Source organism: Glandiceps talaboti, chromosome 14, assembly GCF_964340395.1.
Source record: "Glandiceps talaboti chromosome 14, keGlaTala1.1, whole genome shotgun sequence".
In the NCBI taxonomy this organism is placed as follows: Eukaryota; Metazoa; Hemichordata; class Enteropneusta; family Spengelidae; genus Glandiceps; species Glandiceps talaboti.
In genome coordinates, this window is record NC_135562.1 from 3,559,083 (window position 1) to 3,585,491 (window position 26,409).

The 26,409-nt window shown below is 35.6% G+C and overlaps 1 protein-coding gene across 3 annotated transcripts in view; it reads right to left on the bottom strand.

The window, feature by feature from the left end:
• LOC144445505 (heparan sulfate glucosamine 3-O-sulfotransferase 5-like) overlaps positions 1–26,409 on the bottom strand; it is a 133,983-nt gene that overhangs the window by 94,439 nt on the left and 13,135 nt on the right. For 2 of the 3 annotated variants that reach the window (XR_013481909.1, XM_078135089.1), the window contains exon 2: positions 2,137–2,198. The gene's annotated coding sequence lies outside the window, so the exon portion shown is untranslated. The remainder of the gene's footprint in view (positions 1–2,136; positions 2,199–26,409) is intronic. The other variant, XM_078135091.1, reaches the window with a different exon arrangement.

Below are 26,409 nucleotides of genomic sequence, written 5' to 3' on the forward strand. Positions count from 1 at the left end.
ACTAGAATAGAATGCTGAGTGCATTTAAAACTCAAATTGACGACAGCATGGATTCTGAACACCATGTATTCTATGCAACATATGAATACTAATGATACTCCTTCAGTTATGGATACTCCATACAAATGCAGATTTTTTTGGGGGGGAGGCAGAGAAAGACTGAAAACCACAATGGGATATTTTGTATGCAATGAAAACCACAGCAAGCAGACAGCTTATTTAGCATTGACATGATTGCAATTCTCTAGTTGATCTCAATTGTAAAGTTTGGAATTGTCTGAAAGGCATGAAATGGGTGTGGTTTACATACATCTAGCCTACCATTGAAGAGAAAAACTCACACACACTGACAAACTATGTCAGCAGGACACCTTTTCATTTTTATATTCCAATAACAAATATTTAGGTCAACACGTATGTCTAAATAGGACAAAAATATTTCATTTATTTTAAAACAAGGTTTTAACATATTTTCTGGTTAAAAATCAGAATCTGTTTGAATCATTCACATGACAATATTTTACATTTTTGACGAACAATTTTAACACATTTTACCTAATTATTAGAGCACACATTCAAAACATGTAGGGTATATAAATCTCAATTTCTACATATTATGAAATTCAACACGATACATTTTTGGCCAAACAATATTCCAACTGTTTATCTACATATTCAGAGCTCACATCCATCAAACTGTGACAGGATGGGTTGTATCATCTCCCTTGCACATCTGGATAATGCAGCAATTTTTTATGAACAGTTTTCAAACTTTTTTTGGTTTGGGTAATTATTTTTACTCAAATCTGTTAGAGCTCAGATTCATCAAATGCTGGATTATTCAAATTTCTTAAGTCATAAATACAATCTGTACATCTGGTATTGAAATCAGCTGCAAATGTAGAATTGTACAAATATGTAAAAAATGTACCTTCTACATGCATATGAGATGTTTTCATGAAAATATGATGGTAATGAAAATTTCTACTCAGAGCCAAAAATTTCTTGGAAGCAAATCCCCAAAGTTTCGCTGACAACTCATCAGCATCATTAGGAGTGTACTAAGAGATGAGATGTCAGCGATAACTTGGGATTCTCGTCCACGAAATATTTTGACTCTGTAAATAGAAATTTTCATTACAACACTGAAAGTACATGTACATGCATGAACCCAATGTCCATAAACATTCATTCATTCATTCATTAAATTGATAGTTTTCTTAAAATTAAAAAATACTGGTGTTGATGTTGACTCCCACAGTACCTTGAACTTGATGTTGTGTTTCCAATGACAACACAAATAATATATTTCTTACCAAAAGCAAGATGTGCTTAAAATAGAAGAGAGTAGAACTGATGATGCGGCAACATAAAAACATAATAAGAAGTGCAAATACAGAGCAAAACGATAAGCTAGCGGGAAGTATATCACAGAAGCAATATGTACGTATTGTATAGATTTAACAAAAGACTTCAGAAGAGGCCGACTGATTGCTAAATGCCATCCCTATGGGCTGTTTTCCTATCGTCACAGATAAAAATCAACTGACGCCAAGACTGTTACAATTCTTATTTGTGGTAAAAACCGTTCGATACATTTTATTCTTCTGTGGTAGATATTGATACTCCGAAACATATTAGCTTTTTAAGTACCACTTCATACACTTACGTGAAATAATTACGAAAAAATAACATTATCTTTGAAAAGATCAATTCTGTGACGTAATTCTGACGTAAATGAAAACTTCAAACAATTAAATTTACTGGGTCAAAGACTAAAATATCACTCCTGTACATTATATCCCAAACAAATGCTTACAATATCATTCTAATAACACTGCTAATCTCACTTTTCTACACACTGCACCCATTAATATTTGATTACAATTGCTTTATTTACAAAAGGTATAATTCCTCCTCAGGTTTACAAAGTTGAAGAAATCAAAGAAAAAAAATTGTCACCGTATTTTTATTCTGTAAATACAATTTCTAAAGATAGATGTATTTAGGACATTCCAATTTCTTTTTTGATAGATGAAAGATTATCAGCGATGAAAATCTCACAGTCCAAAGGCTTATTACAACAGTTCCCAACAAAAATTACAGATTACTGTAAAGGAAGTGATTACAACTTACCTTGTTTTCTCTCCTCTGTCACCATATAGTTCACCAGGATTCCCGACAAAAATTACTGTTTACTGCAAAGGAAACAATTAAATTGTTACACAATTTTCTCTCCTCTGTTACGTGGGATTCTATGTTTATCAGGGTTCCTAACAAAAATTACCTTTGAATGCAAAGGAAACAATTAAATTTTGACAACATTTTCTATCCTCTGTTACCTGGGATTCTGTGTTTATCAGGGTTCCCAACAACAAAAATTACCTTTGAATGCAAAGGAAACAATTAAATTTTGACAACATTGTGTCTCCTCTGTTACCTATGTGTCTTAATTCAAAACACAAAATCTACATGACTGAACAGGAAATACAGCAAATTATACCACATTTTTTTTCTTTCGGCTACCGCGGTATTTAAATCCTCAGAGACAGGTACCTGTACAACATTTGCAAAGAAAGCCGGTTTGAGTCGATCACAATTATGAATCTCTTATAGTCTATCAGTTATGAATAGCCAAAGGTTGCAGAAATTATCCTTCCAATTTTCAGATTTTTTTGAGGAAAGCTCAGCGACTGCTCTGTCCTAATTGCACAACATTGCCTGGAGAAAATCGCTAATAGCTCGTTTTCTTCTCTTTTCGTCTTACAAGTCACAATAAAAGACTTATCATGTCCAAATTTACAAAATTAGACTGACTGAAAAATTTATCCTGTTCAACTTTATGAAAGTTGTCAAGGCTGATTGTCAGATATTAACCTTTTTCTCTTTATTTGAAAACATTAACGATCACAAGAAGATGAATGCAATCAACTCTCTGAGATTCTGGCCTTTGACCCCATCTTGATCACCTTGGTAACCCCCACAGCCATCATTCTTGGTTGCTGATAGCATGACCTCTGACCTCATCTAATCACCTTGGTAACCCACAGCAATCATTTCTCAGTTGTTGGTGACATTGGACACGACAATGCTTTTTAGACTAAGCGAGTTTGATTGTAGTGACACCCTGTTAACCTTTCTGATTAGTTTAGGTCTGATTGCATCACAATGAGAGGTTTTCCAACCAGACAGACAGACTGTGTGCTTGTACACCCAATAAAACCATTAGTTGTAGAAATATACATGTACATGTACAAGTATTCCCGAAGTTGTAATCGGGGACCGCCTGACTTATTCTAACAGAGATTTCACATCTTGTCTGTATGTCTATCCACTCTTCTACTTGTATTAAACCTGCACTAGCTGCCACTGGAACAGTTTTTGAAACTGTTTTGTGCCATCCCCATATAAATGACAGTGTACAGTATTGAATCATGTGTGGGTAAAATTAAAAGTATTTGTGTAACAATTGCACAATGACAGGGTTTTACATGACGCAATGCGTCTTTTACACATTATTATGGCCTTGTGACCCTCATAAAAATCAGGACTGCGTCCTATCGGACGCAAGAATTTTGCCGCAAGATATATTCCCCTCCGTTTGAAGTGATTGCATTAGATTCTGATTACAGTAGGACACCCCCCCCCCCCCCTCCACAAATCAATTCTGTTCTGGCTTATTTCAATCGCTCCTTTGTACTAAATTTTCCCCATCTTACAGACATTAATTGCTTGGTTTTGTAAATGACCCCCAGATTTCCAGCTGTGACCCCAAAATTTTCAGACCTTGGGTCTCAAAGACCCCGGGGTCATAACCAATAAGTGATGTAAAACCCTGGACATAGTACGGTGCAATATATCCAATAAAACAGATTTTGGGGGTCCACATCCAAAATCATGTACATGCATTGCTGTACAATATACATGTACTTAATTAAATAATAAAAAATGTAACATATCTAATTAGTGGTATTTTAAAAATTTTCAGTATTCTTGGTTGTCTGATCAAAAAATGTAATACCCCAGACACAGCTAGTGGAGGTTTCACCTATCAATCATACAACCAATTTACTGGGTTTAACTTGAGTTCTAATACCTCAACAATGTACATTGTAGGTTTCTAGCCAGACTCATCCAAACTATCAATGTTAACAATTCAGCCATCCTCCAGTTTAATTTGGGTCCTGAGTCCCTGTCACAATCTTGCCTGTATGACTACCTACTCGGAGTTGTCTATTAAACTATCGAAAGTATCACCAATTCCAGGGTTCGTACACTTAAAGCAAAACAAAATTCCAGGACTTTCCAGGGGTTTTTCGTCAGTTTTCCAGGGGTATTCATATTGATTTTGGACATTTTCCAGGGGTGTTGACACTAAAGTATATTTTTTGAATGACATCTAATTGTCTGATGTGGACGAGAAAAATCAACAACAATTCCCACAATATGTCACAAAACATTTTAAAGACAATCGACACTATGCAAGATATTGGTTTCAAAACCACGTTTACACGCTAAGATTAACGGAGAAACCTCTGTCCTACCCCATATAAGTAGCCGTTTCGTCAAGCTGGTGCATTGATCGTGTAAGATTGAGTCGCAGCATTCGTCAGTCTAATTCAGACATATCCAGAAAAATAAATCAAAAACTAAAGTTTGTCCTCGTTATTGTATGGTTTGATGTTACTAGATTTATAAGCCACCTAAAATAATTTTTTTCTTCAAAATTTTGAATAAAAACGTCATTTACGTAACGAAATTTCGAGCTATGAATAACTGAATACATTCATCGCTTGCGTCTCGATGTTTATGTACGGATGCCACGAGTTGCGGAACATCGCGATTTCAACTCAACTTGACCATTGACGAATGTTACTGTACCGACAACATAAAACAGTAGTTATTCTTTTAGAACATGTAACACAAATACCCATTTCTCGACGAAATAAAAGTCACAACTGTACTTCCACAACCCGGAAATTCAACTGCACTTCTCTAGGCCCTAGCCCTATCTTGTAGTATCAGTAGACTCGTGCGCCGAACTTGTAACAATTTCTAATCAAGGTTGATGATGCATTGGTACTCGCTACAGTGTTACGATAATCTTGTTAACAGACCTACTGTACATGTTACCCCGGCGCGGCCGGGACTGTTACCCTGAAATGACGACGGGGAGATGTATGGAGTACGTAAGCTATATATGCAAGATCAAAAGAAACACTGCGGCGCCCATTCAACTAATAGGCACGGTCTGTGGGGCAAAGTGTCTCGTGGAACGATCGCTTGACTGTCTGGGTTCAATCGGCGTGGCGAAAGACTTTGAAAATATTTTCGCAATTTCACATTTACGAGATTCAGAATCATACGAATGGGTGGCTCGAGCACAGACATGACGATCGTCAATATTAATTGATCGATTATACATGATCATTTTCCAGGGTTTTCCAGGGGTAGGGCGCATTTTCCAGGGTTTTCCAGGGCTTTCCAGGGAGGGTTTGAAATTCCAGGGTTTTCCAGGGTTTTCCAGGACCGTGCGAACCCTGAATTCACTAGGCTTAACTCAAACTCTAATGCTATCACAATGTATAGGTTTCAAGGCAGACTCATCCAAACCATCGATCCTAACAATTCAGCCATTCCCTGATTAAAGTACATGTTTTGGGTCCATGTCACAATGAGTTTATGTCCAGACTGTATGATATTACACTCCTACAAACCATGATGAATCATATTCACTAGGTTTAACTTAGAGTTCTGATTCCATTCCAATGTACATACTGTATACCACAATCTTACAACGTATACTTATTTTCGCGTAATGAGAGACATAACCACAATGTAATTTATGCGCATTGGTTTCCCCTCCATGTGTATGATTTAATCATCACATTTACAAGCAGTATTATTCTTGCACAAGTAGCTGTACGCGAATTTCAGCGAAAATATAACAGCATTTTCAATTTCCAGTCATAAAGTGTACAACTTAAGTTGCTTTGCAGTTTCATCTAAAACTATCAATTGTGTCAATTCAGCCATTCAGACTAAAACTTTGGGCTTCTGAGCCTCCTTCACAATATTATTACTTAGCGCTAGCATGTAAGATTACAAAGTATGTATGTATGTATGTACACACCTGTTTAATTTAAAGCGAGATCTAACGCCATGAAAATGTACATTAGTCTAGTAACTACATGTATACGTATAATGATCATCTCCACCGTAATGAACACCTTTCACCAGGGTCTTCACTATACTGTGTGAGTGAAGGTACATGTATGAATCATAACGATATGTATGGGAACTAGACTACATGTATCTCTTTAATATATATATGTACATGTACATTGTACAATCACCACAATGTGCATTTACCTTCCTCAAGATGTACACTGTACTCTGACAAAATTATGACCATATTTTATCCCTGAAATTTTCATAATTCACTTGGTCATTTCTTTCTGTCTATCAATATATTCATAATTTTAGATAATTTATGGGTGCCATCCTAATTTTTGATTAATTTACATGTACCTTGTGTGTACCGTCCAAAATGTTTTTGTTTTTTTGACAAAATCATAATTTTACATTGTCTTTGAACAGAAAATATGGATCATATACTAGTACCGTGGTTGTGCTACATCACGACAACAGGTGTCTACATGTACATTACTGGTTTTGCGATGCTTGAAATATAAATTTAAAAATTCCAAATTCCTATTATTTTTCTGATTTTCCATAAAGTATGCTTTAGGAGGTATACCAAAACATTTTACTTCATTCAATCAGAAAATACTCATCTAACGACCCATAGTGACAAGGTCCCCTTAGGTCACTGATTATATTTTCTTCACCTGAACAAAGAAAAGTATTGGGGAATAAATATCAAAATATATTGTAACATGTACATGTACTTGTACCTGTCCTCAGTACATTTACTTTTCTCAATCATGTATGTCCTAAACAGACAAAGTTGTTGTTTTGCCCAGACAGTTTTTAGGACCTTTTGCTTCATTCTGTGTCATCAGATAAACCTAAGGGTGCAATCCTGCTTGTAGATTTTGAGTTCACAGAGGAGAAATTCATAACATTCATTGAAAACCTTCCTTATCAACCAGGTCAAACTGAATAACACCTATCTTCCTTCACAACATGATGTACCGCAGTAGAAAATTTAATCTATCCCTCAAGGCTACCACTACTACTACTAGTACATGTATGTATCAGAACTGTCTAACAGTGCAGGTAGCAGTACATATACAAGAACTGACAACAATATATGAAAAGCTTTTTCGTTTTTTATGTTTCACGGTTTCTCTCTCTAGTTTTTATAATTGGGTACAAAAGAAGCAGTTGGAATTTCTGAACTTTTCCTGCTAACTGTCAAGATGAACAAATGAATCTGACAAGAAAGTTATTTATTTTGTCAATAAAAGTCATCCATTTTAACTTCAAAAGACATCTGCAGTATTTAAATGCATGTCTGTAGCACTTGGGTACAAAAACGGCGGTTTGAATTTCTAAACTTTTACTGCTAAATGTCATGAAAAATGAATATGCATGGCGTGAATTTTTTTTTTAATCTTTAATAAAAGTCATGCATGTCTCATATATACGTGTGTAGTACATATACCCATAATTGGGTAGTAAATAAGTGGTTTGAATTTATGAACATCACCTTTAATTAATAACGTGTGTCAAGACAAACAAATCAGTCATGTACATTTGTGAGAATGTTATTTAATTTTCAATAATACATGTACATGGTATTTCAATCATTTTAATTCCACAAACATAGTTTGTTCTTACATATACATGTGGACCAAATCTCTTTTTATTTTTAAAGCCCACAAAGGTGAAAACAAAAATAATTGTGTGTTTCCGATAACATGGACTCAGAAAATAGGGTAGTGTACATGTAGGTCAAAATTCTCCTTTATCTTTTAAATTGTTTGTATTTTTTAAATATGTTGCTTCAACTCAAAGTGAACGAAATGTCGGTCACGATACACCTTCTGCGATAGATGAAATATGTATAGGTGCAAATACATGTATATCACTGGGGAAAGAAAAGACATAATGAAGTCAAGAAGACAAAGAATTCTTATCTTTCTGTTTTAAATGTTTAAAATATGTTTAGTGTTGGCGGTTTAAACCAAGGTCGGTCAGGTTATCGGAAACACAATTTTTTTCATTTTGCCTGAGGTGAAAAACTACTTTGAATTTTAAAGTAATTCAAGCCATTTCCATACTCCTTACAGGCGATTTTTACAAATTACATTCTTTTACTTGTAATCTTGTATGTAATATTTAACAATTAAATCATTAAATATCCAATAACAATAAGGTAAAGATTAACAGGCACCAACAGACAATAAATATTGCATCACAGTCTCATCCTGTGTATCAGCTATCTACCTGACTTCACTCAATGGTTCTCTTTGAATATTCATATCTTTTCCTCTATATTTTAATATAGAAAATTTACTACCTTTTATAATTTGCCATTTTTTTCAGACTAAGACGAGTACATGTAGGTCTTCCTGAAGATTCAGTTTGTCATATGTACATTTTGTACAATAACAATACTTCTTGCAGGTGTACACTAAAGGTGCGTGCTCTAAATGCCAAATGTAATTGGCTAGTGATGCAGGTCCACAGGTGCATCGTCAAAACTTGGAGGGAGATAGGTTACCCATACATGTATAATTGGTACAGATACATGTATACTGGAGATGGAACCACTTGGAGGTGGAACCACTTAGAAGTACCAAGAGAACACACATACCTAATTTGGAGGAGGTGGAACCACTTAGAGGTACCGAGAGAACACATATCCATACCTACATGTAATTTGGAGGAGGTAGCGTAACTTAGAGGTGCCAAGAGGACACACATACCTAATAATTTGGAGGTGGTGGAACCAATTCGAGGTACAGAGAGAACACATATTCATACCTAATTTGGAGGAGGTAGCACAACTTAGAGGTACCAAGAGGACACACATACCAAATTTGGAGGTGGTGGAACCAATTCGAGGTACATGTACAAATAGAAGACATATACATAATTAGGATCACGTCAACTTGTCTTATCATGACTAAATATCTGAGTGATATCCCATACATCTTTCACAGTGGGGCGAGTAGATCACAAACCCAGTAAAACTAAAAGGCTATAAAATGTAATGTTTTGCCTGTCTCCAACATATTACATGTATGGTCTGTACCGAGTTAGAATTCACAACTACTTTTGGTAGAAGAATGTCAGCTGTGTGTACTTTCTCTGAAAGAGTAAATGTACACACACTGAACACATGTACACATGTACTTGTATTGTATGTACATACAGTCTGCACTCGGTTATACTTCACATTTGGTAGATAACGGGAAGTAGAGTACATGCACATACATACATAGACACTGCACTATACCTATACATACACCTGTAGCACCACTAAACATCAGTTCGGTGGTGCTAAAACTACTTCATAAGTTCATCATGGTATCTTCCACTCAATTCTGTGTCTTTTTAAACTTTTCAGTGGCAGTTAGACTCATCGATATTTATATCTGAAAAATATTGAACACTACCACAAACAGTAATAATATATATAATATATATGCCTCACGGTACAATAAAACAATACACATGTAGTCTCACCTGTTGACAATATAGAGAATATTACCCTGCAAGGTATAAAATTAATAATAATTACATACATGTAATTTACTTTTAAATTAATATCTTGAGGGCTAAATCTCATTCATTTTATAGAAATGAACACTCAAAGAAATATATGAAATTGGAAAGAGAAGTTATCACACATTTATGAAACAATTAGTTTTTTCAAATGAAACAACTGTGATATTAATTTCTGAAAATCTACTGAAATGCCCCGATAGTGAGCCATTGGTTCTGTAGGCATTGAAATGATAACTAGACTGAAAGAGAGGCTGACTGTCTATTAATATACTTTTTGTAATACATTAGAGGTCACCCCTTCACTTTCATGCTGCAAGTAAAAGTGAGACTGATTATCCACCTAATAATACTTTCTAGTTGTTTCCACCATGATCTGTGTTTTTGCTTCACTGTCTAACACAGTGCTTGTAGTACTAGTAACGACAAACAATTACTTTAGCCACAAACCCCCCAACGGCAGTTCTGCCTGTTTGTAGATATTTACATACTTTTTATGTATATTATGTCACTCTTGTACTCATCTCAACAGGTCATATTAACCAATTGGCTCATTTTGAAAATGGTCAATTAGAGTGACGTACGTTATCACTCCACATTGTGACCAATCAGTCTGAGTGCATTTTTTCAAACAAAACAGTATGTAAGACAGCAGATCATGATATAAACAGACTACTATCAGGCTAAAAGTAAAAGTGAGGTTGATTGTCTACCAAATATGCTCTTTGCAGTATATTAACGGTCACACCCTCATTTTCATGCTGCAACCATAACACAAAAAACATGTACTATTCTCCAAGTAAAGGTGAACGTCCTCCCTGTCTGTGATTAATTTCTATAAATTTACCTTGCTCCTGATTGTTTGCATAAATCATCATGCACTTAGTGGCTTCTACATTTGTACAAAGGAAAGCAAAAGGTTCAGTCATACACCTCAATTATCTGTTTTAAACATTTTTTTGTGGAGGGGGAGGGGGGTTGAAGAAGTGCTTTAATTTTTTTTTGTTTATCTTTCTTAATGTGTAGGGATGAAAACATTGTGATGACATCCTTAATAGCCAGGCAAGGATTACTCCAAAGTTTGATTTTGTGATATTCAAATCCCGGTGGCATTGGGAACAGTCTGAAGAATTTGTTAACGGTCTAGCCATAAGTCTGCTAGATGTGACAGTGGAAGGGGTATACATGTATGTTCCCTGTGAGTTGCAAAGCCCACAAAAATCACATTGCAAACCATTCATCTCATTTTCATCAGCATAGTCACATACGTACATGTAAGCTCAGATGAATTGCCATTGCAAACATACATGTAACGATGTTGTATGTATAGATATTAATGTCATTAACATCAATACATTGTGTACATTGCTGCATTTAACAGCACTTTCAAAACCAAACCATAAAGGCTGTACATTATGTACAAATGTATTTCTGACAACTTTTCACTACACACACGACTGCAGATATAGAAAGGTTACTGCACTTTCTGTTAATGACGATCACTCACAAAAATCCACTGCTTCAATTTACAAAAGTACATAAATTTGTACTAAATTGTAGGCAGATACTAAATCTAAAACTCCATCCAGATTTTCAAAGCTTTTTACAAGTGTCCTTACTACTATTAAGCATACCCATGTTGGAAAGGTAATTCAATCAGATTTTCCACTTTTGTGGCCAAGATTTCTAAACCAAAATCACAACACTAAGTCTCATCTTCTCCTCCTTCAATTAAAAAAATGAATGACAATCTGAACATATTAAAAGTTACTTTACAGACGAAACACAACTGGAGAGCTGGGTATACATACGTACATGTACCATATATACAAAGGTACTGTGTAGTTTATGTAGAATGCAATACATGTACATATCAACAAATGTATTGTGTAATTTATGTATTACCTTTGTATGTGATACATGTACAGTACATGTACATACAAATGTATTGTATACAAAGGTACTGTGTAATTTACGTACTATGCAATACATCATGCATTGTACACATCATGCATTGTCAACAAATGTACTGTGTACTTTATGTACTATGGGATACATGTACATATCATACATACTGTAATTTACATGTACATATCATATACAAATGTACTGTGTTATTTACGTACTATCGATACATGTACATTGTACATATTGTATACATACATTTATGTACTGTGTAATTTATGTACACCTCCATGTACATACATGTACATATACATACACATGGATATACAAATGTATGTATACATGTAATTTACATGTATGCATGTATTGGTAGGTAAGAGACCTTTGTGGTGTATCACTTTCTTTACAGCTACACATGTATACATATACACATACATACGTACATGTATGTACAACATATCATCTAGTATACAAATTACAAGTACATGTATGCTATATACATGTATGGTGTATTAAATGTATAGATGTACATACATGTACATATGCATATTGTGTACTGCCAGTGCCACGAAGATATGTGGCTGTTTGATTATCATGTTTTTACAGCTACAATGTAGGAAGTACATTGTATACTGAATGCAATTAAATGTACATCTACGACAATATACATATATTGTATACTATTTAACATATGTACATACTTTGTTAGCTTTGAGTCAAGTCATGTGTATATTTTCACTTTCATCTCCCCTCACGCCTAGTATTTCCCTATTGGTTGTGTATTCACATCTAAAATTTGACACAGCTTTCTTGATATGGTAATCATGTATACAGCTCCACTCTCCTCATTGGTACGATGTCCAATCATATAGTGACGGTACTGAAGTCATCTCATAGCACACATATTTAAAGACCCAATAAGAATTTACACCAGCTTTCTGGCCAAACCCTCGCTGAGGTACATGTAAATCACTGTAAGGGAAATGCTATATGTAGATGTGAGGGGAAATGAAAGTCAAAATCCTCACAGGACCTGACTCTACATGTAGGCTAGCACTTGGTATACGTACAGTATATTTAGTACATATACACATGTACTGCCACAAAGAAGCCTGCATGGTTTACACTTGCAGTTAGGAGCAATATGTCCTCTAATCATTTTGTTGTTGTGGGTCTAAATGATAAAAACTGGCATTTCTTGTGAGTCACCACATAGTAAGAGATGATAGGGGAACACCAAATTTTGGTGCGACACTAGAAATTGTGTGCGTCAAATTGGCTTAGCGAGGGCACACTGGTTAGGATGTACATGTACGCTGTACATGTACTGTATGGTACCATGTACAATGTAAATACAGAAAAAAGAAGTTAAAACTGAAAGCTATATACATGTACACTTACCATGTACAGACTGGATTTTTACTCTTCCAACTAGTCAAACTATTCATGAACCTTGTAGGTAGCCCGAGGGTATACACCAACTCTCATGCCTACATTTGTACATTTCCCATGTATTGCATGTTTTGTCCATTCATTTCCACATAGACATTGTCTACATGAACAGCACCTCAGAGGCATTCACGAACTCTCCGACATCGTTTTTTTAAAAACATGTTCCCATGTTTTGTGAATCTATACATGAAGCAGTAAGGCACCGTACAGACTGGATACTTACATTTCCATGTAAGTTTTGCACGAGTTATGGTCACTTTGTATGATTGCACAGCCACAAAGTGATCATGTAGTCAGATCACAACCCATAGCAAGGCTCAATTGCCAGAGACAACAATGTGACTGCAAATACTGTATTGTACATGTGGCGACACAGATCATGATTTACTAACTCTATTCCCAGGAACACGCTATCAATGTGAAATATGGGGTGATGGCAAAAAAGAAGTTATCATCAATTTTTCAAATGCATTATTCTTCGTTGGCAATTATTTTACACAAATTACTTTTTATGAATTATGACTTTTTAATAAAAGACTCTACCTTGATATATTTCCCTTTATTGTGGTTATCATTTAAAATTCAAAATTTCAATGAATTCTTGTACGGCAAAAATTAGCAGTATGAATTTCTGCTTGTAAACTTGTCACTTTTACTTCACCTATAGTTGGATTGTAACAAATATTAGCAATGGAAAATCTTTCTTCTTTGATAGAGACAAAAATGTTGCAAAATCAATGTGCAAATAGTGCAAAGGAGATGAAAATGGCAAATAGCCACACAACCCGACAAACAGGCAAACAGATGGACGTCGTTTCTCCATGTATGTTATATAGCGCCACCTTAGGCTTGCCTAGAGGGGGTTTATAATCAGTACTTCGCAGACAGAAACTGGATAAAAATTCTATAAAAAAATCCCTAAAGATCATCACAACACACAAGTACATTTTAGGATTAAGACAACCAAAATCTAGCAACTAATACAAGGTGTTATTTTATAGTTAAAGTAAGATACTCCTGACGTTTTATCTTACACTGACAAGCCAATACTTTCAACTGAACCTCTTCAATTATTCAACAATAAGCAGTAATGGGAATATTGAGATTGGCTCTGCCAGCGATGCTCTGCATCTTTTTTTTTTTTGTAAGATGATGCCCTAGAGTAACGATGGAGACAGGTTGGAGTCGGAGTACTTTACTCTTTATCTTTCCAACATTCCCTTCGCTATCATTAGTTGAACAACACCTCCAGACACTGTTCTCCTGACTGCCAGCCTCATTTAAGAAGAGGGAGGTCACAAAGGTTGACATATCTTATACCATCACCCAGATGGTACTACTACTTTGCAAAGTTGTTTTCATAGTACGATTTCTGTTACGTCTTTTAATATAAGGGACATAAACTACATTTTGTAGTTTCTACATTATTTTCATTATATGACATATTACTCTTTTGTACTTACTAACATTCTAAGATGAGACCAGAGTCAGATCTCGATGTCTTTTATGCTGTAGTTATGTGAAGAATTTTTACATTACATGTACATTGTATAGCACTTGCAAACGTGTGACATGAGCCAGATGGTGATGATTTTCAACATTATTTGTGTTTCATATGAAGAATGTATACAGTACACATATGTCTACATGTATACATAGTTGAAATTATATACTACTTACATATGGCAGTTAGGTACAAAATGTAAACAAAAGATATGATTTAATGAGTTATAATTTTGGGGTATTCACAAAACTTGACACTGACATCAAATGTATATAACTTATAAGTCTGGCTTTGGGTTACAGTATTATTTTATGGAAAATCACATCAACACAACAGCTTTTCGTAAAACGTTCAGAGGATGTCCTTTTATCATGAGAGGACGTATTTTTATTACGATACAGCGCTGACCAGAGCATAAAAGATCAAATGATGATGTATAATTATGAGAATCCTAATTTTAATAATTGTACATAAATTACTTCTGGTGGAAAAAAATTGCAATAAATTCTGACAGATTAATGATTTATAGGTGGTATTTTACTTCAACCAGTGATATTACTACTACAATGTACAATGTACCAGTCTGGCAGTAACGGCAATACTATGAAATCACAAGACATACTTGTACATATATATTTTAAATACTGTTGTGTTTAGAGGATACGTTGGAATCCAAACTATTCATTCCCATGATACTAGTATACTGTGTCTTTGTGCAATCAAATGTTCTTTAGTGATTGGGTTTCATATTGTCCCCGAGTAACAGTAACTTTACGTAAATTACATCTATAAATTGAAATGTCATTGTGACAACAAGGCATGTCATCATAACAGACAGAAGTGAAAACAAAAATTTGTCACAATGCACCAGAAATGAGCAAATTTGGAAACCTTATTCTCATGTATTCTTTGGCAGTTGAGGTTTCTTCCCTAATTTGACACTATGTTATGATTTTATTTGGTCTTTGTAAAAGAAAAAGGGGTGCGGTTCTATAGAGTGGTTTTCTCTGATACCAGAAATGGTAAGTGCCATTACAAAGTATACAATTTCTATGTAAAAAAATGTAAAAGGGTGTACTGCAGTGAGGTTCCACTTCAGAGTTTCCCACATGATGTGCATGTGTAATTCCTATTTGAACTCAAAGGGTCGTATTAAAGTGGCCATATGGACGAGGATTGGGGTATTTATGTTGGATTTTTAATTTATAAAACAATTTTATCATGGCTTCCTACTTGAAATATCAATGTGACAAAACGTAGACCAAGTCAGTGTTGGTAACTCAATAAATTGCAAAAGAGCTAAAAATGTGTAAAACAAGCGACCTATCGGTCAGAATAGCTCCGCTGTTTTTTTTTTTAATTTAATTTTTTATTTTGGTGACATGTAGAAGTGGTTCAGGTCTTCACTATGCAGTTTTGTTTTAGCGATGCAATAAAGTGGTTAGTGGTTTCATATGATGTCTCACTATAAAACACATTTTACACAGAAGTTGGTAATGTATTGTACTTTTATACCATAGTCACCATTTTATAACAAAAATCTACTGTTATGAAAAATTGCACAAAATCTCAGAAAAAAATGACTGGGAAATGCACACAAGAAAAAGAAAAAAAGAGGATTTTGAAGTTGGCTATAAATAATTCCAGTGTCTTACAGCTGTAACCCTGGAAAATTTTAATGATGAATGAAATAAACTAGGGATCTAAAATAATTTTGAGGCAATTTGAATTTCAATTTTCTAACAAATTTACAAAGTCAACAACATTCAACTTGTACTAGTTGTGGTAGATATATATAGGGAAGAAATGTATTAATCGCCATCTTAGTTTCCGTACGGCGACAATCTCAAGTACCCGGAAGAGAGTCATTCTCAGCCATACGTTACAGTGGTAACACTCGTTCATGTTCGGTTACCTTTCACAAAGAAAACACAACGAAATGGTTGAAATGATCTTCTTTTTTTTATTTCTTTTCATCACAACAACAAAATCTGCGTGATTGATCAAAAGTGTTGTAAACTAAACCAGAAAGAATTATCGGACTGGCTAAACTTCCCGATGAACTGGAGTAAGGTCCTACTACTTCCAAGTAAGCCTCGATAGTACTATAGTACGTGAGAAAATCGTCTCAAACTAGCGATACAACTTTCAAAATATAACTTGACATGTCTTCATTTGTTAGAGTTATACAATTCAAGACGGGTTTTCACTCGAAAACAACAATTCTGTGAATAATGACACTCTGAACGCAGCGATTTCTCGGACGATGTTACCACTGTAACGTATGGCTGACAACGACTTGCTTCCGGGTTAGTCCCTCGTGCATACGGGTGGATTGTCGGCGATTAATACATACATCGTCTGATATTTTAATTCACAGTGTTTCTTGTTACCGGCGCCTGTCAGCAGACTCTGCCATTTTTTTCATCATTCCATTGTATTTAAACCTTGTACTTGACATTTCGCAATATTTATAATTCTCAACAAAATACCTCAACATGCCTCACTTCGCTCGTACTCAAAGCAGCCCCGCGCGGTATGATCACGGACACTGATGACATGATGAGAGAGAACCTTTTCGGATTTACATGTAAAACGGGGAAAGATACGCAAAACATAATGCAAAGTCTGAAGCCAAATTAAAGTTGTAATTATTTTAATTATTTTTACTTGCCAAATATTTGAATTTTGGAAAGGCAAGACACGTTCATGTCGTTTAACTTTACATGTGAACTGTCGGCCATAACTTCAACCGCATGTCTGGCATGCCCTTCCTTACGCAAGTTGTCTGAATTCTGGTTCACTGTCATTCCAAATTGCACGACAATATAGAATTAACCACAAGTTACATGTTATCTGAAAACATCACACTTTTATAGTGGGTCTGAAGTGTGATTTTAGTGAGTACCAAGAACGTCCTGTGTTGATACTCAAGATACTTGCTGTGGAAAATCGCTCGGTCAAATGAGGTCACCTTCAGCTTCTGGTCGAATCAGGATAGAGTATGCAAATGAGGATGTTGCGGACTGATTTGAAGTTTACAACCCTGTTTCGAACAAACGCTTGTCATTTGGGCGCCCAATGCGTAGAATTATGACTATAGCACATATTACATTGCTTGTTTGACGTCAATAGTGTCTTTTGAAAAGTGGCAGTTTACTTAAAGTCTCGTCGACTGATTTCCAATATGGCGTCGGTCATTATGCTCATTAACATATTCATTTTTTTTTCAAATTACAAAAAAAAAATCATAAAAAATAAAAATGAGGATGTGCTGACTTGAAATTAACAAATCTGAGTAAGCTACCCCCTGCGCATCAACACGCCAGATATCAAAGCAATCTAATAAGAGGTTTTCAAGGAGTTGATGAAAATGACATTTTATGAAAAAAAATCATAAAAAATTGAAAATGGCACAGATCAACTTGGCATGAACAAATCTGAATAGCCTCCCCCCAGGGAACATGCACACCAAATATCGAAGAATTCCGACTGTCACTTCCGGAGTAGATAGTAAAAATATAAAAGTTTGACGGACACCTATGATTCACTCTACTCTCTATACCTCAATACCCACCTATACCTAAAGCTACGCTTTCAGCTTTCGCTGACAGCGGAGCTAAAAATTTGTTCTTGTACATGTACATGTACATATAATAAAAAACATCTTACACATTTATTAATATTTTGTATATTGAGTTACAAACAAGGACTTCAAGTAGGAAGCCATAGAAAATTATTTCATGAAGTAAAAAGACAAAATAAATATCCCACTCCCCATCCATGTGGTCACTATTAATTCATTTTTTTCCCCAAGTATGAATTCCTGATTATCATCAACACTTGAAAGTTGATACGGTAATGAATCACTAACAAGCCATATATTCCCACATCTTCCTTAGGAGATGTTTCCTGTATTCCGAAACTCTCTCGCATGCCTAATGAAGTATATTAATTTCATCACCTCCACCCCCTACTTAAGTAACAATCGAAAAAAATCTCCCACACCGCTAGTCGCATGCCTTTACACTTAAACAGAAGAAAAATTACTCCACTAAGTTTATTTGCATGCCTGCATACATGTACATAGTGAATCATCCAGTAATTGATGTTATCGTACAAAATTACACTCAGTTTTTACAACTTTTGAACTTAGGGCAACAAGGTCACTTGAGGAAGATGTAATCAGACTCTGAAAGCTTCAATAAATGACCTAGTTTGTCAGGTCAAAGGTCGGATGTGTTAAAGCTCTACATCTTAGTGACTCACTCCAAGCATCTTTACAGGAAGTAGATCTGACATGGTGAAGTTTATAACAATTCAATTTATTAAAGTTTCAAGGACGGTATATATGATAAGGTTTCATTTTCTGGACAATCTGTGTCAATGTTATTTTTTAAAGTTTTTTAGAACTGTGGTACTGGCAACAGAGAGACAACTTAATAAGCAAACACCTTTAATTAGGATTATGTATACAGTACATGTACATTGTATATATGCAAGAATGAATGTTCTAATCGGTTGATAGTTATAATGAAATTTTTTACTCACAGAATTAAAATACTCTTTACCAACAATGGCCAGTTTCACTGACATGACCTCAGCATCATCAGGGGTGTACTACAATGGGCACTGACGTCTTGGAAAAAGAGAACCAATTACAATTTGTATGTACAGCAGACACAGATTGAAAGGTGGGACACCTCCAGACAAGAAAGCCCACCCTAAATTGGGATGCAGGTATAGAGATCTCCACTGTATCAGTCATTAACGTACTACTAGTATCTCAAATGATGCATGTGATTACAACCCACTGTATTATACCCCTGACAATCCCACCCAAGGCATTTCTGGGATTCATTTCCTACATTTTTATAAAAAAAAAGAATCTGCAAAGTTAGTCTGGATGACCAGACTGTGGTTTAACCACAGTCTGGTCAAATTCCCTCAATCAACACATTCATGTGCTCCCTCCTACAGCGTTCATATAAACATGATTATGTTGTTGCGTCACTGTGTGATTTAGTTTAAACAGACTGGCAGTGGAGTCCTGGTTGGACATGAATATTCAATGAGCGATGACTGGCGGTGGAGTCCTGGTTGGACATGAATATTTAATGAGCGATGACTGGCGGTGGAGTCCTGGTTGGACATGAATATTTAATGAGCGATGACTGGCGGTGGAGTCCTGGTTGGACATGAATATTTAATGAGCGATGACGCTGTCATTACTAGTGACATGCGCTGTTGTGGTTTGCTCACTACTGGGGTTGAACCATAATTAACACCTTCCGTCAGGGGCTTGACTATACTGTGAGTGAAGGTATAAATCATAATGATACTGTATAGGAACTAGACTACAACGAAGTAAAACCTCTTCAGCTGTAAATGGTGTATATTTGGATGTAGAATATTTTAGTATTCATGAGTGACTCAAGAAAAATAATTAACTACAAGTAATAACTATATTGAGTCTTTCAGAAAGTGAAATGTGAGTTACTGTAAACTCTGTATGATGTTTTCAGGGTGCCAAGTCAATCAAATAAATGCACACTTTCCCATGTTTTATTAATAAGTTTTCAAAAATAAATTCTGGTGGAATACTCAGGAGTCACACACAGTAAAATTGAACATTCAGTTCCCTCCCTTATCTTGAGGTTCTAAAATTGCAATAAACAAGTAGACTGTACAAACTCGCAAGATAAATTCTTTCATCTGCATTGTATATTTGTGTACATGTATGCACTATAACTCAAAGTGTAAATCTCACCCACCTTTATAACTAAAGTTTACGAGTGTGTATAGTGTACATGTATATAGTAAACACTATAACGGCACTTGACATGTAACAACAATTCATTACTATGACCCCTTCCCTACAAAATACAAATAAGTTATAAGTCTGATACATAGCAGTACAATGTACATGTATGTTTCATATATTCTTGGTACCTGAAATAGAATATTACTGCCTAGGTGCACCATAAAAATAATGAATGTTCGATTTCCTGGTTGACATCATAACTTGTGCCCCACGCGCTTCACAGGCATCACTACAGGCACGCATGAGTTAAGTCGACTGTCTTGTTCAATTTTCCACCCTCTAGCATGAGGTAAATGCTATTGCTGGTACCGAGAATTATACACACTGTCAGGGTTTGAGTACATGAATAACTGTGAGAAAAGACCCCAAAACACAACCGATCATTACCCCACAACACAACCGATCTTTAGCACACAAAGATCTGTGAGAAAGACCCACAATGCAACCAATCGTTAGCACGAGTGACTGTGAGAACGACCCTACAATAAAATTGATCATTAGCACATGAGTGACTGTGAGAAAGACCCTACAATGCAACCAATCATCAGTACGAGTGACTGTGAGAAAGACCCACGATGCAATTGATCGTTAGCACACGAGTGACTTTGAGAAAGACCCCCACAATGCAATTGATAACTAGCATGAGTGACTGTGAGAAAGACCCTACAATATAGTGACTACAACCACAGACACTAAGGTAGTTTCGCCTTCACTGTATATGATAATACAATAGTCTACAAATGTAGTTTCCTGTATGCGTTTAATATGATCATTTCAAACTGGTTTAACTCTAGAACAACATTCTGCGCTTAACCCCCCCCCCCCCCCCCCATAGCTAAATAGTTTAATGGTATTGGGGAATTGATATAAATATCAAAACAGCTGTACTATAATTCAATATTAATGAGCAATTGTCTGACTGAAATAACCAATTGCCACTTCCTGTCAGTTTGTGATGGATTATTTCTGACATGTGCTGTTCATCCTTGCTATAGCAGGTGGTTTAACCAGAATTTCGGTGAAATTTGTAAGTTTGACTATACATGGAGAGGATAGTGATTTTAGAAAACATCAACAGGTATAAAACTAATGATACAACCACACAAACCCAAAATGATAAATACTTGACACACAGGATGTGACATCATAAGTAGAAACAGGAAGTGCCCCTATCTGCTGATGGCACAGAAAGTTCTTTTGTCTAGTAGTAAATGGGAACAATCTGGTATCTCTGAAATCATGTAACAAGGAGTTTGTCTATCATTGTCTAGGGAAAGGTTATTGATTTTATCATTCTCTTCTACAGATATCATAGTTCATACCAGAGGACTCTGATAACATTGAAATATTTCATCACTATTAAGCTATATGAATACTTCAGTTTGTGAATGTAATACTCTTCAGCACAATGCATTGGTACCATTGGTGTAAAATTTGCATGGAATAAGGCCTATGTGTGTGTGTGTGCGCGCGCTTGTGTGTGTATTAAGCATTGTGCATTTGTGTACACATATACATACACGTGATGTGGTGGGGTACATGTTCATGCATAGTAGTGATACAATGCTACATCTATACATGTATGTATGTATGTATGTATGTATGTATGTATGTATGTATGTATGTATGTATGTATGTATGTATGTATGTATGTATGTATGTATGTATGTATATATGTATGTATGTATGTATGTATGTATATATGTATGTATGTATGTATGTATGTATGTATGTATGTATATATGTATGTATGTATGTATGTATGTATGTACATGTATGTATGTATGTATGTATGCATGTATCTATGTATGTATGTATGTATGTATGTATGTATGTATGTATGATTTGAGTGTGTCCATTGTCCTTGAGAGACTTGGATGTCAACCCTGATACAAATACACTTGTACAATGTAGTCTCTGACTATTGTGTGTTTATATATGTAATACATGGATGTGTACATTTGTATGTGTGAACTATACTTGCACATATTGTAATATACAAACCTGTGTAACTGTACATGTATATATGTGTTGTGACTGGTGTACAATAGTTGTATGTATTTGTGTACAAACACTGTACATGTACAATGTAAATGTGTGTGTGCTGTGTCAGTGTGTATGTATGTATGCATGTGTGTGTGTGTGTGTGTGTGTGTGTGTGTGTGTCTGTCTGTGTGTATGTATTGTATACATGCACATTTGTACATACAGCGCTTCACTTTAACTTTTGCGTAGGAACTAGAGTATGACAATTTCGACTCCTGATATACACTGTGTATAGTACACATTACAGATTTGTTACGTTGCATGTACACAATGTATAGTACACATGTGTTATGTTGCATGTACGTCACATGTGTGTGTATATACACAATGTATATGTGAGTGATAATATTGCAAGTACAAGTAGAACTGGAGAAACACGTACCTTGTACGGAGACAGACTTCACAGTCAGCAGACTGGGATGTTAATATAGGTTCCCTTACTTACATTAGACATAAAATTTCGCTATCAGCTGTGCGTCTGCAGTTGACCATAAATTTTATGAACTATAATTACAATCTATGAAACATTTCAAAGAATGATTTATGCCATTTATGGGAAACTTCCTCTTAAGCTTTTCATTACTGAGCGATATAACTGCACAGAGATTTGTTGCATCACTTCTGGAATGGTGCATCAGATACTAGTAAAGGAAAAGCCATGTTTATGGGTTTGTTTACTCACCAGGGCTTGCGACCTTTGACCTACATTGCCATTTAGGAAATGCTTTAAGCTTTGACCTTGAACTGTATCTCCAAACTTAACTTCTCAGTTTATATTTGAAAAGTGTTTCCTGATTGGTTCACTTTGATATGACCTTATACTGTCTTATAATATGTAAAAGTTTCCTTAATTTCCTTTGGGTTACATTGTACATGTATGTCTGTTACCCGGGAAACAATACTCTATTCTATCAAACTAAAATTACATAATAGTTTGTAAATCCTGAATCTTGTATCCAAGGTATCATGGATTAATTTTAAAGTCAAAGCCAATATGACTTGTTTTTATTACTTTGAGTTTTCAGCTATACTTTGCTAGCCTGGAGCAGTTAACACTCCTGAAATTCCGTTTCCTGCCAGACATGTACACAGCTGTTTGTACGGACTCTACTACACTACTAGGCTATACTGTAGAACAAGACAGCATGGATTCCAGGCTATACTGTAGAACAGGACAGCATGGATTCCAGGCTATACTGTAGAACTGGACATTATGGATTCCAAGCTATACTGTATAACAGGACAGTATGGATTCCAGGCTATACTGTAAAACAGGACAGTATGGATTCCAGGCTGCACTGTAGAACAGTTGTTCCTGACAGCATGCTACATGTACATGTATATAAAGAACATAACCGTCTTTTCCTTACAATGTACAAATGTAATATATACATTGCAAACTTACCTGTTTCAGATATGGTGCTTTGCACACTGTTATCACTTACCCCAGTCACACATGACAGTTAAAATCTTTATAGTGAACAATGTTGTAATGAGTCTGACAAGTCCATAAACAATCTACAACTGCTTGTACCCTTGACAAAAATTAAATGAGATATTTGTCCTTCATGCATGGAATGAGACCACAATGGCCATGAAATCATTAGGAGTGATTGACAATGCAGGTTGTACATCTAAAACAGACACTCGGAACCTGATAGTGCAAATACCCCAGGATCAGTAAACTTAGCTGTATCAGGAAACAAATATTTTCAATTCTACGGCCTTCGCTCTTACCACCAACTGTGAGAGTTATTCTCATATAGTGGACAAGGAAAACCACAACCATTTGTATCACTTCATTAAGAGCTCTCCTGCTTATACTAAAACTGTTTTATAGTACTACATGTACACACAGCCAGTCCTAGATTCATTACCAGACAGGTGTGACAGAACTGTCACTTTGTTTTGTTATCCAATCTCATGTCAAATTTAGATTCTCTAGGTGACCATTCAATGAATGTGTTCAGTGCATTAACGCAACAGCCATACATGTAGTTCTCCAATCATTGCTTGAAGTTTTCACATCTTCTAAATTGAAATGTCTCTCACACAACTTAAGGGATGATCACACAATGTCGCACAAGCTCAATAAACGAATATCGTTCATTGAAGACAAAAAACCCTCACCCCTCCCCCCAAATGAACATTCACAAGTCAACATCAAACATTCAAATATGCAAAACGTAGTGATCACAACACTATGTGTACAATAAGTACAATTTAACAACATTGTAAAAATGAATTTCCCACCTTATGGACCGGTTTACTGAAACGATGGTAAACACATACAAAATATTACAGGAAACCCAGCACTGTATGTCACATTAGAAGTAAATTTTCAGCAACTTATCAACATCTCAGTAGTAAATACAGAAGCTGTTATCATTGAAGGAGTGGAAAGTTTTCGAAATTTGGTTAGAAGTGTGAAAGTTTTCGAAATTTGGTTAGAAGTGTTAAAATGAAGTTCAGCATTGATGCCAGACCCCATCCTCTCCTAAACTAACAAAGTTCGCTTATTGAGCTTGTGTGACTTTGTGCGATCGTTCCTTTTTGAGCTTGTGTGACTTTGTGCGATCGTTCCTTTTTGAGCTTGTGTGACTTTGTGCGATCGTTCCTTTTTGAGCTTGTGTGACTTTGTGCGATCGTTCCTTTTTGAGCTTGTGTGCGATCGTTCCTTTTTGAGCTTGTGTGACTTTGTGCGATCGTTCCTTTTTGAGCTTGTGTGACATTGTGCGATCGTTCCTTTTTGAGCTTGTGTGACTTTGTGCGATCGTTCCTTTTTGAGCTTGTGTGACTTTGTGCGATCGTTCCTTTTTGAGCTTGTGTGACATTGTGCGATCGTTCCTTTTTGAGCTTGTGTGACATTGTGCGGTCGTCCCTTTTTGAGCTTGTGTGACATTGTGCGGTCGTCCCTTTTTGAGCTTGTGTGACATTGTGCGATCGTCCCTTGTTGAGCTTGTGTGACATTGTGCGATCGTCCCTAAAGGAGCTGACAATGTTGTGTCTTCATCTGGTTTACCATACATGTAGCTGTGTTTGCAAAGCTTTGTGGAGGTGAATTCTGTAGAGGGGCCCAGTCTGTCAACTTAGGCCACTTCCTTTTGCAATACTTTTCCACTATGCAATTATATAACGGATAAAACACCTATAACTACTAAATTAAGTTTAGCACAATAATGCATTAATTCTTCATTTCCTATAATTTTTTGAGTATAAAGCAAACGCTATCCTTTATCTTGCCAATTTTATATAATTTTGTAAACCCTCGACTCACTTCCCGTTGTAATGATTTCTGACTTTCTCGTTTTATTATTTGTCTGTTAGGAATAAAACAATTTCTGATTACTAAATGTATTTAATGTTGTCACAGACCTAAATTAATGTATAAATTCCTAATTTCCTAGATTTGATGAGAATAAATTAAAATCTGTCCTATATGTGTACATAATCTTCTCTATTTTGTAATTTGTACTGTATCAACTTGTCTTTGTTGCGAGACAAGTTTTGACTTGCATCTGCTTTGACTTTTGTACATGTACAATGTATAATGTAGGTTATAGTTCAAAGTGTTTTTGGTCCCTTTCAATTGTGGTCAGCTCAAATGTAACTATAGACTTTGGATCCCCATGAGGATGTTGACCAAGACAGATCGAAAACTAAATGCTACAAAACTTGACCAGCTTGTGTGTTAGAACCTGTGTATATCATTTGACCTACCAAGCTGCTGAACAAAAATATTTTTGGTCAATAAGTTTCACCATATTTCTTTTGACTGCAAAGTACAACACTAGCAGTACTTCTCAACTTTTGTTATCACAAAGCTAACGCTGCCAATGAGTAGATATTTTCCCTGGTACAATAAACCTACCAAAACTTTGAAAGATTTTTTTTATCATGTATGTTCACATGTCTATATACAGTTACATGTAGTTCATTTTGGCTAATCAAATCCCTGGAAACAAAACTCACATATAAA